This window comes from Dermacentor variabilis, unplaced genomic scaffold (assembly GCF_050947875.1).
Source record: "Dermacentor variabilis isolate Ectoservices unplaced genomic scaffold, ASM5094787v1 scaffold_15, whole genome shotgun sequence".
NCBI lineage: Eukaryota > Metazoa > Arthropoda > Arachnida > Ixodida > Ixodidae > Dermacentor > Dermacentor variabilis.
Window position 1 is genome coordinate 561,271 of NW_027460313.1, and position 14,606 is coordinate 575,876.

Genomic DNA, 14,606 nt, shown 5'->3' on the forward strand with positions numbered 1-14,606 from the left:
TTACCTTTATTTTAGAAAAATAAAGTGAAACGAAATAAGTAACTTGCACAGAAAGTTGAGATAGTTGGTAGGGTTTCATCGTGAAAGAAACTAAGGCGTGCAGACACAGACACAAGAGAAGAGAACCACATAGAAGAGAACCAGAATGGTAGTCCAGTGGAGTACCGTATTTACTCGCATAATGATCCCACTTTTTTGTCGGAAAAATTTCCGCAAATTCAGGGGTGCGATCATTACGTGGGTTAAATTTCCCGCGAAAAGAAACATTTTCTTTTTTCATCCTGCGTTTGCTGCGGGATGACAACAAGTCAACAAGCAGGCGGCTGCCGTTGTCAATGTGGGACACCAAAACAAATATGACAGCCGGCAGAGCCAGCCGAACCCACCCAATGCGATTATTTTTCTTCTCATGAGTACATTACGTGCATTGAAACAGTTTCTTCCGTATCAGTAATGAATAGTATTGTTAATATAGTTTGTAACAATAACGTTAATAAGTTTGCGACAATAACGTAGCCATGTCCACTTTGAGGGACAGAAACAGAGATGGGCGCACTTAGCTGCCAGTGACATAGAAACACATGGCAGGCATGCTGCGGAAACTGCAGCAATTGTCTTCACGACTATCTTAATGCGGCATGTTTCCGCTAAGGGTGGGCGAATATCTTAGGTGCATTACAAGCATCAGCATATGAATAGGATACACTTCTAACGTATCAATGTAAACGTGGCTGCTATCATTGCCGCTCGCGATTTGTTGCGTGCCCATGAGTACAGACGAGAAGAATCGAAAGGAGCCTTTTTTATTGTTGACCAAAACCATTATGATGCTTACACATAATAAAGCCGAGGCAAGTTTGGTTGTGGCTTTTTCTTTTTTTTTCATGAAAGTGATAAACGGAATGAAATCGGGCATCTGCTTAAGAATGTTCGGTGTGTGCAGACCGCTTGGTATGTCTTCAAGAGTCGTTCGCGTAGCAATTGACAGTATTCGACAGACGGTAAGTGCGATCATCATTAGCTAGACTTGGCACGCAACATATCACTGCGACAAGTTTGGGGTGCAATCATTACACGGGAAAGAAAAAAAATCAAATTTTGACAACAAAATTCAGGGGTGCGATCATTAAGCAAGTAAATACGGTACTTGCAGAGCAGAGACTGACCGCTCCTTTGCTTTCTAGGAAATGCCGAAGTTGAAGAAAGCAGCAACTATCGATTAAACCAAGCTTTTCCGGCAGAAAAGGAAAATATCGAGCATGTGATATCACAAAGCACAACAAGCAAAGCGTCTTCGACCCACGGAAGCAAGATACATCCATGATTCAGCCACCTTATCTGGGGAGGGTGTCCCGCTCTCGCTAGATGTCGAGACCAGCAGGGTATAATAGTGCCGCCAGTTGGGTGTCTCTTGCAGTCCGGCGGAGTACTGGCAGAGCAGATTGACTGCCTTTTGCTTTCTAAGTGAGAATGGCTAACTAGCTGCTATTTTTTGTTTATTGTTGCATATTTCTTCGCTGGACTGCACCAGTGTTTCATGATGGCTGAGATTGATTGCCTTGGGGCGCTATTCTGGACATTCCGTCACTTTCTTCGATGCGTGACATAGATGCGATGTGAACAAAATGGCGTTGATGGCCCCATTTTGCTTTCGTAACATGACACCAACTTGACGTTTTGCCTAAGAAACTGAAATGAAGGCACTGAACGTAAAGTTCTCAGTAAAGCAAAACAGTTTTCCTCCACAGTAAAAATAAAGCAGCTAGCTCAAAGCGCCTGATTATTCCTTCGAAAATGCTTCTCGCTTACGTCATCTGCCGCGTACAAGCCGTCATCTGCTTCATTAGCTAGGATGTGTGTCCAGAGGAAATGGAATGAGTCATCGTATGTTGGCACCAACGCACTTGTTTTTTTTCTTGAGACAACATATGTGACCTACCAGTGGTAATGCATGCACGTTCTAGGCCACATTCTAGGCCACGCTATCTCATGAAACGTAAGTGACTACGCCCGACTCGGCTGGCTGAGAAAGGCCGAATATCACTGATAGCGTTGCACGCGCCAGAGATATCCATGTGCACGCCACAAGCGCCGGCGCTGCCATCTCTTGTTCACTTCACTGGTTACTCGCACCGTGACAGGAAACTTCAACGCACCGTCTTACGTACATTTCCTTTTATAAATTAAAGCGACACCGTTGTCATAACTTCTGATTGTGCGAAAAGGCATTGATCTTGATTACAATACAAACGCAGCAGCGAAAACTGAATAACGTTGCAGTAAGTTTGTTATGTTCAATCAATATTATTTCATATATAAACGCTTTTTCTTTTTAAATGACAGTCCAAAACACAAATGTCAATACTACCAGAGAGCGATGTAAATACTATGAACACGCGTTATGAACCAAAGACTTTCACGTGGCCAAATGACGGGAAAAATGTGGCGATACGCATTTCTCTCAGGCGCCATTGAATATGGCTGCTCATTAGCATAATTTGCGCGGCTCGTCACACCACAAATTATGGCGGAACACCTCTGCAATGGCAGCCCAGCGCAACGTCACACAACATCAAATCGACGTTTATCAAACAGCCCTTCCTGTGACGCTCCCCACGGCACATTCCTTCAGCCAATCAGCGAGCTGACATGGCGCCTATCTTCGATCGCCACTACGTATTCGCGAAATTGCAGATGCATTTTACTGGCTTCTGTACACAACCGCTCACTTTCTTTCTGAAGCGCAAACGTTGCAATATAGCTGCCAAGGAGCGAAAAAATGTATTAGCGGATAAAATTTGCAGCTCACGTCACATTTCGTCCTCTTGATGAAAACGTAAAATTGCATTTTGCTAAACTTCCGTTAGCCAGCACAATTTTCAAGGCACGTGAGCTCTCGACAGTCAATCAGAGTCAACATGGCAGATAATGGCAGCTGTGCAGCCGCCATGCCTTTCGAGAATAGAACCTTTGCTTGCATGAAAGTGATTGCTGATGATTTGCAGAGCCTCACATGTGCCGAGTGCAACAATTGGTATCATACAGAGAAATGTTCGGGGTTTACAAAAACAAACTTGAAAAACTTCTCTACTAATAAAAGACAAGTGGGTGTGTCTGACTTATGTGAATCGTGCATCGCGATTGATAACTGGAGATGTTGACGGCGTAAGCCAGAAGGCTAGAGCAGCGGATGTATCAGCCAAGCAGTCACTGACACATGTACTGACTTAACTTTTTGGGCTGCGTCAACTAGATGAGTTAGTGTTGTATATTCTATTTTAGCACTTTGTTCTGTTGGATGGTCCCAAGGATGCCCCACTGTAAATATACCGTATTTACTCGCATAGTCGCACTTCTTTGTAAAAAAAAAAAAAATTGACGCAAATTCAGGGGTGCGATCATTACACGGGTTAAATTTCCCGCAAAAAGAATTTTCTTTCATCCTGGTTTGCTGCGGGATGACAACAAGTCAACAAATAGGCGGCTGCCACTGTATGTAGTGCGGGACCCCAAAACAAAAATGGCAGCCGGCGGAGCAAGCCAAACGCGATTTTTTTTTTCTTCTCGTGAGTACATTACATGCATTGAAACAGTTCCTTCTGTATCAGTAATGAATAATATCATTAATATCGACAAGTTTGCAGCAATAACATAGCCATGTCCACTTTGAGGGTGCGGAAACTGATGGGCGCGCTTAGCTGCCAGTGACGTAGAAAAACATGGCGGGCATGCTGCGGAAACTGTGGTATTTGTCTTCATCATCATCATCAGCCTAGTTACGCCCACTGCAGGGCAAAGGCCTCTCCCATACTTCTCCAACTACCCCGGTCATGTACTAATTGTGGCCATGTTGTCCCTGCAAACGTCTTAATGTCATCCGCCCACCTGACTTTCTGCCGCCCCCTGCTACGCATCCCTTCCCTTGGAATCCAGTCCGTAACCCTTAGTGACCATCGATTATCTTCCCTCCTCATTACATGTCCGGCCCATGCCCATTTCTTTTTCTTGATTTCAACTAAGATGTCGTTTACCCGCGTTTGTTGCCTCACCCAATCTGCTCTTTTCTTATCCCTTAACGTTACACCCATCATTCTTCTTTCCATAGCTCGTTGCGTCGTCCTCAATTTCAGCAGAACCCTTTTCGTAAGCCTCCAGGTTTCTGCCCCATATGTGAGTACTGGTAACACACAGCTGTTATACACTTTCCTTTTGAGGGATAGTGGCAACCTGCTGTTCATGATTTGAGAATGCCTGCCAAACGCACCCCAGCCCATTCTTATTCTTCTGGTTATTTCAGTCTCATGATCCGGATCCGTGGTCACTACCTGCCCTAAGTAGATGTATTCCCTTACCACTTCCAGTGCTTCGCTACCTATCGTAAACTGCTGTTCTCTTCCGAGACTGTTAAACAATACTTTAGTTTTCTGCAAATTAATTTTCAGACCCACCCTACTGCTTTGCCTCTCCAGGTCAGTGAGCATGCATTGCAATTGGTCTCCTGAGTTACTAAGCAAGGCAATATCATCAGCGAATCGCAAGTTGCTAAGGTATTCTCCATCAACTTTTATCCCCAATTCTTCCCACTCCAGGCCTCTGAATACCTCCTGTAAACATGCTGTGAATAGCATTGGAGATATCGTATCTCCCTGTCTGACGCCTTTCTTTATAGGGATTTTGTTGCTTTCTTTGTGGAGGACTACCGTGGCTGTGGAGCCGCTATAGATATCTTCTAGTATCTTTACATATGGCTCATCTACACCCTGATTCCGTAATGCCTCCATGACTGTTGAGGTTTCGACTGAATCAAACGCTTTCTCGTAATCAATGAAAGCTATATATAAGGGTTGGTTATATTCGGCACATTTCTCTATCACTTGATTGATAGTGTGAATATGGTCTATTGTTGAGTAGCCTTTACGGAATCCTGCCTGGTCCTTTGGTTGACAGAAGTCTAAGGTGTTCCTGATTCTATTTGCGATTACCTTAGTAAATACTTTGTAGGCAACGGACAGTAAGCCGATCGGTCTATAATTTTTCAAGTCTTTGGCGTCCCCTTTCTTATGGATTAGGATTATGTTAGCGTTCTTCCAAGATTCCGGTACGCTCGAGGTTATGAGGCATTGCGTATACAGGGTGGCCAGTTTCTTTAGAACAATCTGACCACCATCCTTCAACAAATCTGCTGTTACCTGATCCTCCCCAGCTGCCTTCCCCCTTTGCATAGCTCCTAAGGCTTTCTTTACTTCTTCTGGCATTACCTGTGGGATTTCGAATTCCTCTAGGCTATTCTCTCTTCCACTATCGTCGTGGGTGCCACTGGTACTGTACAAATCTCTATAGAACTCCTCAGCCACTTGAACTATCTCATCCATATTAGTAACGATATTGCCGGCTTTGTCTCTTAACGCACACATCTGATTCTTGCCTATTCCTAGTTTCTTCTTCACTGTTTTTGGGCTTCCTCCGTTCCTGAGAGCCTGTTCAATTCTATCCATATTATAGTTCCTGATGTCCGCTGTCTTACGCTTGTTGATTAACTTAGAAAGTTCTGCCAGTTCTATTCTAGCTGTAGGGTTAGAGGCTTTCATACATTGGCGTTTCTTGATCAGATCTTTCGTCTCCTGCGATAGCTTACTGGTTTCCTGTCTAACGGCGTTACCACGGACTTCTATTGCGCACTCCTTAATGATGCCCATGAGATAGTCGTTCATTGCTTCAACACTAAGGTCCTCTTCCTGAGTTAAAGCCGAATACCTGTTCTGTAGCTTGATCCGGAATTCCTCTAGCTTCCCTCTTACCGCTAACTCATTGATTGGCTTCTTGTGTACCAGTTTCTTCCGTTCCCTCCTCAAGTCTAGGCTAATTCGAGTTCTTACCATCCTATGGTCACTGCAGCGTACCTTGCCGAGCACGTCTACATCTTGTATGATGCCAGGGTTCGCGCAGAGTATGAAGTCGATTTCATTTCTAGTCTCACCATTCGGGCTCCTCCACATCCACTTTAGACTAACCCGCTTGCGGAAAAAGGTGTTCATTATCCGCATATTATTCTGTTCTGCAAACTCTACTAATAATTCTCCTCTGCTATTCCTAGAGCCTATGCCATATTCCCCCACTGACTTGTCTCCAGCCTGCTTCTTGCCTATCCTGGCATTGAAGTCGCCCACCAGTATAGTGTATTTTGTTTTGACTTTACCCATCGCCGATTCCACGTCTTCATAAAAGCTTTCGACTTCCTGGTCATCATGACTGCATGTAGGGGCATAGACTTGTACCACCTTCAATTTGTACCTCTTATTAAGTTTCACAACAAGACCTGCCACCCTCTCGTTAATGCTGTAGAATTCCTGTATGTTACCAGCTATTTCCTTATTAATCAGGAATCCGACTCCTAGTTCTCGTCTCTCCGCTAAGCCCCGGTAACACAGTACATGCCCGCTTTTTAGCACTGTATATGCTTCTTTTGTCCTCCTAACCTCACTGAGCCCTATTATATCCCATTTACTACCCTCTAATTCCTCCAATAACACTGCTAGACTCGCCTCACTAGATAGCGTTCTAACGTTAAACGTTGCCAGGTTCAGATTCCAATGGCGGCCTGTCCGGAGCCAGGTATTCTTAGCACCCTCTGCAGCGTCACAGATCTGACCGCCGCCGCGGTCAGTTGCTTCGCGGCTGCTGGGGACTGAGGGACGGGGTTTGATTGTTGTATTCATATAGGAGGTTGTGGCCAAGTACTGCACCAGGGTGGCCAATCCTGCTCTGGTGAGAGAGTGCGTTACCGGTTCTGGTCACCGGGATCAGGCCGCACTCCAGGCCTGTTTGTGCAATTTTCTCAACACACGGTTTTTTTTTTGTATTTTCCGGTGCAGAATTGCGCGGCACCGGGATTTGAATCACGGTCCTCTTGCACTGGAGACGGATATTCTACCGTCCCCGCAGGCGTTAAATTAAAAATTGAATTATGGGGTTTTGCGTGACAAAACCACTTTCTGATTATGCACGCCGTAGTGGAGGACTCCGAAAATTTCGACCACCTGGGGTTCTTTAACGTGCACCTAATTCTAAGTACATGGGTGTTTTCGCATTTCGCCCCCATCGAAATGCGGCCGCCGTGGCCGGGGTCCAATCCCGCGACCTCGTGCTCAGCAGTCTAACACCATAACCACTGAGCAACCACGGCGGGTCCCGCATTTGTCTTCACTACTATCCTAATACGGCACGTTTCCGCTAAGGATGGGCGAACACCTTAGCTGTGTTACAAGCGTCGGCGTATGAATAGGGTACACTTCTAACGTATCAGTGTAAACGTGGCTGCTATCATTGCCGCTCGCGATTTGTTGTGTGTCCACGAGTGCAGACGAGAAGAATCGAAAGGTGCCTTTTTTGTTGTTGTTGTTGTTGTTGACCGCAACCATTATAAAGCCGACACATAATAAAGGCAAGCTTGGTTGTAACTTTTTGGTTTTTTTTTGTCATGGAAGTGCGGAAAGTGATGAAAGGAATGAAACGGGGCATCTGCTTAAGAATGTTTGGTGCGTGCAGACCACTTGGTTTGTCTTCAGAGTCGTTCGCGTAGCATTCGACAGATGGTAAGCGCGATCATTACAAGCTAGACTTGGCGCACGACACATCGCTGCGGCAAGTTCGGGGTGCGATCATTACACGGGAAATTTTCAAAATGGAATTCTGACAACAAAATTCAGGGGCGCGATCATTATGCAAGTGCGATCGTTATGCGAGTAAATACGGTAGAAACACCCTCGCTGCAGCCGAGGGGTAAGTTTGGCGTGGTGTGACACTGGTGTGTGTGTCATTCTTTCAGAGCCACCGACAGTGCTCGGTGCCTCCCTTCGAAAACACTACAATGGCACAGCCGACATGTGTCCTGGATGCCTTCCTCATTCTGCAGCTCATCAACTGCAGCCAGCAGGCATGAAGCAGCTCATCGGCAACAAGAATTGCGGCGATACCCGTTCGGCCCGTCTCCATCGCAACAAACACAGTCATCTGAAGCAGCCCCCAGTTCGCCCTCAGCGCATCGCCGCTTATCGCATCACACATCACCAACCATGGCCCCCAGGAAGCTCAGCAAAACGCACGGTCGTGTACACAACGCACAGCCGTGCAAGCCCCAACATGACCAACCTTGATGTGAGAGCCCCCCTTATTTTGGAACCATCCGGGAACACCAGCAGTACCATGGACTCAAAGATTTTGAAACATGTTTGCTCACCGCTGGTGGCGCAAGCCTTCCCGCAAAACGCGAAGCCACATTGTTGAAGACACTTCTTCGCACAGTACACTCGCTGCGGCATCGGAAACATCGGGGTTGGCCAAGGACTGCACATTGGTGAAAACGGAAACTGCCAAGTTCAGTCCTCCGGATATAGTACCCACAGCACGACTCTTGTTTCAGAACCTAGTGCAAGGCGAGGCATCCCCCCAGGATTTTCTCTTCGAATTGCAAGACACCACAAAGCAGTGTGATTTTGGTGACCTGAAGGAGCAGCTGCATCTCCAACAATTAGGTACACATTTCATTGACCTCTTTGCGGCTTTGCGAATGTTTGCTTGTCGAAGAGCCCACATTTACGTTCGAGAAGGCCATGAAGATCATCAAAGAGGCTGAGCGCGTCCAGCGCTGCCTCCGCGAATACAAGCCCAAAGTGCTGGTACAGCTGAACACATCACTCCATCAAAGTTCGGGGCAGCACCGTCTGCCGCATATTTTCACGTCTTCTACAAAACCCCGGCCTTGTCAACTGACCGGACCTTTGTTGATGTGTCAACATTACAGCTGGCCACCTCATTGCTCAATTGGCTTTAAACTGTGGCTCTCAGCATGCTACTACTCAGAACTCTCCTGCGCGTGGCATAGTTTGCTACCAGTGTTCGAACAGCGGACATTTCAGCATGGTGTGTCGTAATAGCACCTTCGCATGGTCACCACCGACATGGCACCAGCAAGCCTCCAGCTCACCCAATCATTTCCGACCTCGTCCTTCAGATCGTGCCCAGTCGATGGCCCTGTCGGACAACCAGTCACAACTGGTTGCCTGGAATCTGGGATTTTACGCCGATGTTGAGGTGAACGGAAAGCATTTACCCCTATATGTGGACACTGACTCGTCGGTTTCCATTCAGTCTAAAGAGTAGTTCACATGGTACTTTGTCGAGCCTAAGGTGTGTGATTCCAGAGCAGTAGCTCCCCCCAAAATGCCGAAAGACTATGTAGCCACTATCATTCCACTTCACGGGTATTTTCAAGCTCTGGTAATATTCAGAAATCGCACTGCTGAGATACTGTTCTACGTTGTAAACTATGGACGATTCCTCCTTGGCATTGATGGAACCCACCAACTGAACATGACTCTCACAGGCGACAGCCTTCAATGATGCGGCACCACCCCCCAGCCAGTCCCGTTGAAATCCTGGTGTCCTTCGAGCGCATTGCCCCTGCCCAAGGTTCTCCAAGAGTTACCACCTGTGCCATCTAACACGTCGCAAAAATCCACCACATCGGGTACGGTGGGCCACCTACCAGCTAGGTTCAATCGTTTTGAACACCTGTTTACTCCTGGCCTTGGCCTCGCACACCGTGCCAACCATCAGGTTCACATATGTTCCGCAGTCCCACCCCAACGCTTAAAGCTCCAACGGCTCCCTTTCACATTGCGAGAACCAGTCAAAGATTAAATAGAGAACTTATTACAAGACATCATAGAACGTCTGTCGTCATCGGAATCGGTGCCCCCCATTGTTGTTCGCAAACAGAATGAAGTAATTCGAATGTGTGTGGATCTGCGTGCACCTAACCAGGCCATTGTCATTGATGGCTTCCCGTTGCCTCAAGCGTAAGACCTACCGCAGTCTCTTCAAGGTGATAAATGGTTCTCAAAGTTAGAACACATCTTGGTTAACCACCAGGCAACACTACATGAAGATAGTCGCGATATGATGACCTTTATAGTGCACGAAGGCCTTTTTCATTTTAAGCTGGTATGTTTTGGGCTCGCTTCCATTCCTTCTGCGTTCCAAAAATTCATGCATCAAATTCTCTCAGGCTGTTCCGATGTCATTTTTTACATTGACGACCTCATAGTTTTCAGCAGCACTCAAAAGGAACATGACAACCTGGAAAATGTCCTCAAGCGGATGTCTTCCTCGGGCTTAAAGCTGATGGACAAGTGCATCTTTGGTGTCCAAGAATTGTCCTTTTCTTCTATCAGACACAAGATTTCTGCTCAGGGCATATCACCTCTTGAGAGCATCCAGCACATTGAGACTTTTAGCCGCCTGTCTGCTCCTGCCTAACTGCACTCTTTCCTTTAATTGCTTGAATATTACTCCAAGCTGGTGCCACACATAGCCCCATGTAGTTGAACCACTTCATTATCTGCTACGTAATGATGTTCCATTCAACTGCGATGTTGCCGCTGAGAACAGTTTCCAGCAGGTGAAAGAGTATCTTCGTAATCAACCCATTTTATCGTTGTTTGACCCAACCCTTCCTGCTGTATTATCCACAGATGCCTCTGATTGCGAGCTTGGCGCTGTCTTGCAACAGGCCAACAGAGAAAACATTCGACCTATTCAATTTACATCTTGCTCTTTCTCTCCAGCTGAGTGCAGGTACTTCATTGGCGAAAAAAAAGCTCTGGCTTGCCTATGGGCTTATGAAAAGTGGCATGTCTATCTACCTCTGAGGAAGAAAATTTATGCTGATCACCGAGCCCCAAGCACTAGCTACACTCTTGTCTGAGGAGATGTCTGGGAGGAAACCACTAAGAACAGGTTGGTGGACAGCTCGTCTTCTCAATTACAGATTTACACTCCAGTATCACAAAGGCAAGTAGACTAAGGTTGCAGATGCCCTCTCTCGCAACCCCATTGAAACACCTGAACCTTCCTTTGCTTTTTGTGGAAGAAGTAGTCGCCCAGGTTGAGGCCATGATATCAAAGACTGAAGTACAACAGGCCACGGCGTGTAACCCACTGCTGACAGAAGTTATGGGTTATACCATGAATAGCTGGCCTCCAAAGAACCAATTTCCTAAAGAGCTACATCCATACTACGAGGTCAGGAACGAACTATCTGCAGTGGATAGTATCCTACTAAAAGGAAACCAAGCTGTCTTTCCCAGCCAACTAGAGAAACAAGTTCTTGCACTTGCACATGCGGGGCACCCAGGTATAATCAGAATGCAAGACCTAGTTCACATGAGCACCTATTAGTGGCCAGCCTTCCGCAAACATGTCGAGCAACATGTAAGCGACTGTCAAACTTTTAACAGTGCTGACAAATGGGCCAAGACTCGACAGAAGCCCATGGAGCCGACCAAATGCTCTCCCCGACTTTGGGTGAAGGTGGCTGTAGACATCATGGGTCCATTTCATTAAGCCCCTGAAGACTGCCGGTATGCCATAGTCATGGTAGACTAGTGCTGTAAGTGGCCCGAGGTGATTTTCACACCATGTGTAACTAGTCAATATGTAATCGGTTTCCTGGCCTGCGTGTTTTGTAGAGAGGGACTGCTTGGGGGAAATCGTAACAGACATTGGCTCCCAGTTCACCTCTGTTGAATTCAAAACATACCTCCCTACAGAGGGAATCAAGCACATCCGGCCCTCACTTTATATGCCCCACTCTAATGGACATGTTAAACGGTTTAACCGTGTTCTCAAGTCATTCATTCAATGTACTCTTCAAGAACGAAGTCCTCTAAAGAAGACAGTTCTCGACTACACCGCAACATATCGAAGCATTCCCAATACCGCAACTAAGTTGGCTCTGTTTTACTTGTTACGTAGTCGTGAACCTCGAATGCATTTCTATATTGTAGGCTTCTCCGCGCACAGTTTTCACAAGAACCCATACAACGGGCACCAGGAACTGCGACGTGTTGAACGCTATTAGCATAAAATGCAAGAGGACGCCAATCAAAGACGTCCTGCCTACCACAGTTACTTTCAGCTTGGCGACCAAGTCCGTGTACATGAGAAAGAACAAGAAAAAATGTCCTCCCGGTATTCACACTCCAGGGTCATTCATTTCAAGGTAGCCCGTAACGCTTATCATCTGAACAACAGCACAGCCTGGCATGCATCATAGCTTTCCAAGAGCACTTTCCAAGAGCATTTTTGTTGAGGGGAGGTGAATTGTTCTATATTATACTTTAGTACTTTTTTCCGTTGGATGGCCCCAGGGGGGCACTCCACCGTAGATATATAAACACTATCGCTGCAGCTGAGGGGTAAGTTGGGCATGGTGTGGAACTAGTGTGTGTGTCATTCTTGCGGAGCTAACGGCGGTGCTCAGTGCCTCCCTTCACAAACACTACAGTTAGAAAAACGGCAAGACGCGCAGTTGGACAAACTCAAGGCTTCCAACTAGAAAATGCTGGCGCAAAGTACAGCAATTCAATGAATTGAGACTGCATTAGAATCGCTCTAATCTAAGTATGACACAATTCTTCAAAAGTTGGAGGAGCATAAAGGAACTTAAAGAAACAGGCAAAAAAGTAACTGAACTGGAAGCCGAGCTTTTGGCCCAATCTTACCGGCTGCCCAATATGGAACAAGCAGTAGATCTTGAATGGTACTCGCGAAGAAACAATTTAGAAATTCATGATATCAACTGCACTGATAACTAGGACTTACGAAAAGTGGTGGAATTTATCGCAAACATACTCGAACTTCCTTGCTCATACAAAATGATATTGAAGCCGTACATAGAATCAAAGGCCAAGAGAAGTCCGTCCCACCAATCCTGGGGCCGTATTCTGTAATGGTTCACTTTGGAACCGGTTCGGTCTGGCTGTTACATCAAGGTGATGTCACTTGGAGAAAGAGTGGAATGTCGCGGCGCGAGGGAGACCATTGAACGTGTGGGGTTCTGTCGCAAGGTCACGTCATCATTTTTTTTTTACTTTCGGGACGATATAATAACTGATGGATGTTGCTAGTTTGGTAAAAAAATATTGGTTTGTGTACAACACTTGCACATTTAATTTCCAGTAATAACTGAGCTTCCGACGCAGACAGCTAGTGGTTTGATTTAATATCAGTTGCTTTATTTGTTTTTGTTTAGTTTTTTTTGTCGGTAGGTGGTGCGCCATACGTTAAGCAATCAAAGCGGTTCTTTGTGTGTAGGCCGCGGCTCTAATAAGATTTCGTTTAGCCGTGGTGGGGCTTCTTAGGGTGGACGATTGCAATGAGAATTCCACCCATGCATCCCTTAACTTCGAGAATCTTGCCATGGTCAAGGAAATGCTCTTGACTGCAGCTTTCTCCTGCAGCGTGGAGAGAAATCTCACACCCCTTTTTCTCTTCCCTCAACCGTAATGACCCTAGCGATGGCGGTAATGATACGACTGACCGACGGTTGCGACAACCAAATAGCTTCTACATTCCAGACAAACTGCTGAAAACAACCCTTAGAAAAAAAAAAAAGAAAGAAACGTAGTGCGCACAACACTTGCGTCGCAGTGTCGTTCTGTTTTTGGGGCACCTAAACTGCTTCGCAACTTTCCTTCGCTCATATCGTACAAGTCGCATCGTTGCCTCTCGTCACATCGCTGTCTTAGGCCAATGCCTGCCAGCAACACAACCAAAGAAGCCACTGTCAGCATCCCTCTCGTTGTGCCGGCCAGCGCGAGACTAGCAGACAGCTACGGTTGCCCTAGCAACCATCAAGATCATGCTCGCCACCGCGCGCGACCCTCAAGCGAACCACTTCTTCATGATTTCTCTCGTAGCAGACAACGGGTTCCTTACTAGATGATTGACAACCTGTGTGACGACAACAAAATTTGTTGCCAGGCCCATCAGGGATGACAACAACGAAGCGCCCACCAATGGCGTTCGTGAGAGCGAACCGGTTCCAAAGCGAACCGTTACAGAATCAGGGTGTCTACCAAGTTGACATTTCCAAATTCCCTAAGTTTCCCAGGTTTTCCCTGAGCACCTTTGCAATATTCCCTGAATGAGCCAGAACTTTGTTTGATGTCAGGACAGGCTGACACCATGTTGCTCGATGCTGTCATTCTCTAGTAAGCATGTTGAAACAAAAAAATCACTTAATCCAGTTTGAATAGTAAGGAGTAATATCGATTTTATTTAAAAACAGAAGGAAGGTGTTAGTAAAATGCACAGCGAAAAAAATGGTAAAACCCATTCCAAATTTAGTCAAACATTTTCAAATACGAATGAAAAGGAGATGCATACATAAGTAAATAATTTTGAATATGAGCTATTTCTATCAACTGATAGCATGCTCATCGGTATGAGGCCCGAAAAATCGGGCAGTCCGAAAAAAATTAATGCTTGTCTTTAACTGCTCTTAGGGGCTAAAATTGCCACAGGCGTGCCCGAAAAAGCTCTTAAGGCCTGCCAGTACACCTATTAGGCATATCAGTGCTTGTACTGTGACAGGAGACAGGGTGCACCCGTGCATAATTAATTAACGCTTTGAGGGTCAATGACTTAAATATACAGCACCACGAACGAAGCCCGAAATGGTCGATGCTGTATATTTACGGCGCCGTCTGTATGTTTAAAAAGCGTGCCAATTTCCTAACTTTTTCTTTTTTGTCATGTCTGCC

At 46.1% G+C, this 14,606-nt stretch overlaps 1 protein-coding gene across 4 annotated transcripts in view; it reads right to left on the reverse strand.

Annotated features, from left to right (window-relative positions):
* The window catches only part of LOC142568011 (DNA (cytosine-5)-methyltransferase 3C-like), a 394,257-nt gene that overhangs the window by 126,359 nt on the left and 253,292 nt on the right, over positions 1 to 14,606 (reverse strand). The window lies entirely within an intron of this gene.